This window comes from Aedes albopictus, chromosome 3 (genome assembly GCF_035046485.1).
Source record: "Aedes albopictus strain Foshan chromosome 3, AalbF5, whole genome shotgun sequence".
Classification (NCBI taxonomy): Eukaryota; Metazoa; Arthropoda; class Insecta; order Diptera; family Culicidae; genus Aedes; species Aedes albopictus.
In genome coordinates, this window is record NC_085138.1 from 17,601,745 (window position 1) to 17,608,439 (window position 6,695).

Genomic DNA, 6,695 nt, shown 5'->3' on the forward strand with positions numbered 1-6,695 from the left:
GGAGGGTCAAGTCACATATACCAATCAACTCAGTTCGACGAATTGAGATGATGTCTGTATGTGTGTATGTATGTCTGTGCGCAAAAAAGTTTAATCACTCTCAAGGTACTTCCCATTGGCCGATTTTTCGGGTTATAGCTCCAATCGAACCGGAATTTGTTTGTTATCAAAAATAGTGCGGATTTGTTATTAAAAATATTGCACCGGTAGAACTGGTCGCATATAAAACAGAACCAAGCTCTATCATGAAACACATCAATCTGCGTCCATTTTTGTATCCTTCAGCATGGTTGACGAATGTTGTGCGGAAATCAATACTGGAGACCAACAATTCCACGTTGTCGGCTTGAAATTCAAGATAGCGGCTGTTTAATAGAGGTTAGGGCTCCAAAACCATGCAATATGGGTATGTTTGGTACGGGGAAAATGTCAAGAGACAAACGACCATAATATCCAAGATGGCGGGCTGAAATCCAGTATGGCAGCTGAGAATTCAAAACGGTGGCTGTTTAATGGTGTTTTAGGTTCCAAAACCATGCATTATGGGTATATTTGGTATGGGGAAGATGCCTGGAGTCCAAAAATGTCGACAAGAATATCCAAGATGGCAGTCGGGAACCCAAGATGGCGGCTGTTTAAAGGAGTTTCATTCTCTAAAACCATGAAAGATGGGTATATATGGTATAAGGAAGATATCTGGCGACCAGAATTACCAAGATTTCTGACTCAATCCGCTCGAGAAAGGCGCTACCACTGCTTGGTGGATTAATTAGGTTTTTTTTTGTTTATGTAGTCCCATCTATGTGCATAAATAGAGATTCCAGTGCATAATATATTAATAATAATAATAATAATAATAATAATAATAATAATAATAATAATAATAATAATAATAATAATAATAATAATAATAATAATAATAATAATAATAATAATAATAATAATAATAATAATAATAATAATAATAATAATAATAATAATAATAATAATAATAATAATAATAATAATAATAATAATAATAATAATAATAATAATAATAATAATAATAATAATAATAATAATAATAATAATAATAATAATAATAATAATAATAATAATAATAATAATAATAATAATAATAATAATAATAATAATAATAATAATAATAATAATAATAATAATAATAATAATAATAATAATAATAATAATAATAATAATAATAATAATAATAATAATAATAATAATAATAATAATAATAATAATAATAATAATAATAATAATAATAATAATAATAATAATAATAATAATAATAATAATAATAATAATAATAATAATAATAATAATAATAATAATAATAATAATAATAATAATAATAATAATAATAATAATAATAATAATAATAATAATAATAATAATAATAATAATAATAATAATAATAATAATAATAATAATAATAATAATAATAATAATAATAATAATAATAATAATAATAATAATAATAATAATAATAATAATAATAATAATAATAATAATAATAATAATAATAATAATAATAATAATAATAATAATAATAATAATAATAATAATAATAATAATAATAATAATAATAATAATAATAATAATAATAATAATAATAATAATAATAATAATAATAATAATAATAATAATAATAATAATAATAATAATAATAATAATAATAATAATAATAATAATAATAATAATAATAATAATAATAATAATAATAATAATAATAATAATAATAATAATAATAATAATAATAATAATAATAATAATAATAATAATAATAATAATAATAATAATAATAATAATAATAATAATAATAATAATAATAATAATAATAATAATAATAATAATAATAATAATAATAATAATAATAATAATAATAATAATAATAATAATAATAATAATAATAATAATAATAATAATAATAATAATAATAATAATAATAATAATAATAATAATAATAATAATAATAATAATAATAATAATAATAATAATAATAATAATAATAATAATAATAATAATAATAATAATAATAATAATAATAATAATAATAATAATAATAATAATAATAATAATAATAATAATAATAATAATAATAATAATAATAATAATAATAATAATAATAATAATAATAATAATAATAATAATAATAATAATAATAATAATAATAATAATAATAATAATAATAATAATAATAATAATAATAATAATAATAATAATAATAATAATAATAATAATAATAATAATAATAATAATAATAATAATAATAATAATAATAATAATAATAATAATAATAATAATAATAATAATAATAATAATAATAATAATAATAATAATAATAATAATAATAATAATAATAATAATAATAATAATAATAATAATAATAATAATAATAATAATAATAATAATAATAATAATAATAATAATAATAATAATAATAATAATAATAATAATAATAATAATAATAATAATAATAATAATAATAATAATAATAATAATAATAATAATAATAATAATAATAATAATAATAATAATAATAATAATAATAATAATAATAATAATAATAATAATAATAATAATAATAATAATAATAATAATAATAATAATAATAATAATAATAATAATAATAATAATAATAATAATAATAATAATAATAATAATAATAATAATAATAATAATAATAATAATAATAATAATAATAATAATAATAATAATAATAATAATAATAATAATAATAATAATAATAATAATAATAATAATAATAATAATAATAATAATAATAATAATAATAATAATAATAATAATAATAATAATAATAATAATAATAATAATAATAATAATAATAATAATAATAATAATAATAATAATAATAATAATAATAATAATAATAATAATAATAATAATAATAATAATAATAATAATAATAATAATAATAATAATAATAATAATAATAATAATAATAATAATAATAATAATAATAATAATAATAATAATAATAATAATAATAATAATAATAATAATAATAATAATAATAATAATAATAATAATAATAATAATAATAATAATAATAATAATAATAATAATAATAATAATAATAATAATAATAATAATAATAATAATAATAATAATAATAATAATAATAATAATAAATAATAATAATAATAATAATAATAATAATAATAATAATAATAATAATAATAATAATAATAATAATAATAATAATAATAATAATAATAATAATAATAATAATAATAATAATAATAATAATAATAATAATAATAATAATAATAATAATAATAATAATAATAATAATAATAATAATAATAATAATAATAATAATAATAATAATAATAATAATAATAATAATAATAATAATAATAATAATAATAATAATAATAATAATAATAATAATAATAATAATAATAATAATAATAATAATAATAATAATAATAATAATAATAATAATAATAATAATAATAATAATAATAATAATAATAATAATAATAATAATAATAATAATAATAATAATAATAATAATAATAATAATAATAATAATAATAATAATAATAATAATAATAATAATAATAATAATAATAATAATAATAATAATAATAATAATAATAATAATAATAATAATAATAATAATAATAATAATAATAATAATAATAATAATAATAATAATAATAATAATAATAATAATAATAATAATAATAATAATAATAATAATAATAATAATAATAATAATAATAATAATAATAATAATAATAATAATAATAATAATAATAATAATAATAATAATAATAATAATAATAATAATAATAATAATAATAATAATAATAATAATAATAATAATAATAATAATAATAATAATAATAATAATAATAATAATAATAATAATAATAATAATAATAATAATAATAATAATAATAATAATAATAATAATAATAATAATAATAATAATAATAATAATAATAATAATAATAATAATAATAATAATAATAATAATAATAATAATAATAATAATAATAATAATAATAATAATAATAATAATAATAATAATAATAATAATAATAATAATAATAATAATAATAATAATAATAATAATAATAATAATAATAATAATAATAATAATAATAATAATAATAATAATAATAATAATAATAATAATAATAATAATAATAATAATAATAATAATAATAATAATAATAATAATAATAATAATAATAATAATAATAATAATAATAATAATAATAATAATAATAATAATAATAATAATAATAATAATAATAATAATAATAATAATAATAATAATAATAATAATAATAATAATAATAATAATAATAATAATAATAATAATAATAATAATAATAATAATAATAATAATAATAATAATAATAATAATAATAATAATAATAATAATAATAATAATAATAATAATAATAATAATAATAATAATAATAATAATAATAATAATAATAATAATAATAATAATAATAATAATAATAATAATAATAATAATAATAATAATAATAATAATAATAATAATAATAATAATAATAATAATAATAATAATAATAATAATAATAATAATAATAATAATAATAATAATAATAATAATAATAATAATAATAATAATAATAATAATAATAATAATAATAATAATAATAATAATAATAATAATAATAATAATAATAATAATAATAATAATAATAATAATAATAATAATAATAATAATAATAATAATAATAATAATAATAATAATAATAATAATAATAATAATAATAATAATAATAATAATAATAATAATAATAATAATAATAATAATAATAATAATAATAATAATAATAATAATAATAATAATAATAATAATAATAATAATAATAATAATAATAATAATAATAATAATAATAATAATAATAATAATAATAATAATAATAATAATAATAATAATAATAATAATAATAATAATAATAATAATAATAATAATAATAATAATAATAATAATAATAATAATAATAATAATAATAATAATAATAATAATAATAATAATAATAATAATAATAATAATAATAATAATAATAATAATAATAATAATAATAATAATAATAATAATAATATAATAATAATAATAATACAGGTCGGACTCGATTATCCGGAGACTCGATTATCCGGAGACTCGATTATCCGGGATTCGATTATCCGGAATTTTAGACTCGATTATCCGGAGTATTTTTTATTGAGATTTTTTTAATATTTTAATGCAGAAATTCGAAATCGTTTGATATTATAATACTGTGCTGACCCGATTTTGAGAGGCCTCGATTGCGTTTTCTCCAGATATTTTCGGTTTTCTGACCAGATTTTTTTTAACAAGAAAAAGTGTTTTACATTCCGCATACCAATTTACAATCAATTTTAAGGACAGACTTGTTATAACCCCAAAATGGCCGACTTTGGCACCTAATCGCGATTTCGATCGCACAAATCTCTTCGTAAACAAAAGCAGCGCTCCTGGTCTTCTTATTTGAAGCTTATTACAAATGAAAAACAACAGATTAAAAACATGCACTGTTGTTTGAAGCTTGTTTTTTGAGATTTGTGCGTCTGAAGTTCCGATGCACTGTTGAAGCAAATTTTAAAGACGTTTGTCCTTAATGTTAGTTGATATATTTTGGAATCATATACAAATCACGTAACGATCAAATCTCCCGTTATATTTGAAAAGGGGCAAACAATTTAAAATTTCGTTTCAGCGAAAAAAATGCTAAATTTGCGTCTGTTTTCAAAATAAAATTTACTATATCCTTTAAAAACAGACGTCAATCCATGAATTTCTCAAACAATGCCTGCAGAGATTCCATCGGATATTCTGGGATTCCTCTAGAAATTCCAAGGAAAAGTCCTCCAGGGATTTTTTTTTTAAATGATGAATTTCTGGTACAGACTTCCAGCAGTTGGAAGCATCCAAATAAGATGATTTCCTCTTGGTATCAATTGGTATTCCTTCAGTCCGCCTGGGAATTTACCTACAATACCACCAGGGTTTCCTCTATAAATTTCCCAATAATTACACTAGTTTACAGCATTTTTGAACTCGGTAAGCTAATGACCATTTTTAGTGTAGAATCATGCCCTGAGTTCGAAAACGCGAAGGAAAAAAATTACAGTAGAGCGGAAATTTTTTCGACTTTCCATAGAAGGTTGATGATTTGAAATCGATTTTTGTTCTATTTTTAAGCAAAGTCGCTCACTTCAAACATCTCTTTCTCCGTAATCAATGCTCCGATTGAGTTGAAATTTTTACTGTAACTCGCCTAGATATGATATGTCAAGTAATCGTCGAGAAAGAATTTTAAAATTGTTTTTTTTCTTATTGAAAAAAAAATACATTTCTTCAAAAATTTTTGGGAATTTTGCTAAAATTTAAGGATATCGTCCCTAAAACACGCCAATATCTTGAATTTAATCAATCTGACGCAACACCTGTATTCAGATGAACGAATGGTATTGTATTCAGCTTTTGATTTATGGAAAAAGATTTAAAATTGGTTGAATAAAACGCAATATATTTCCATTTTAGTAAATTACATATTTTTAAAAGTTGTAAAACTCAGTACTGAGCTAAAACTCAAAAACTGTTCTACTTAAAATTTTTTGAAGGTCGGTTTCGAAATCAGCACTAAATTATGCTC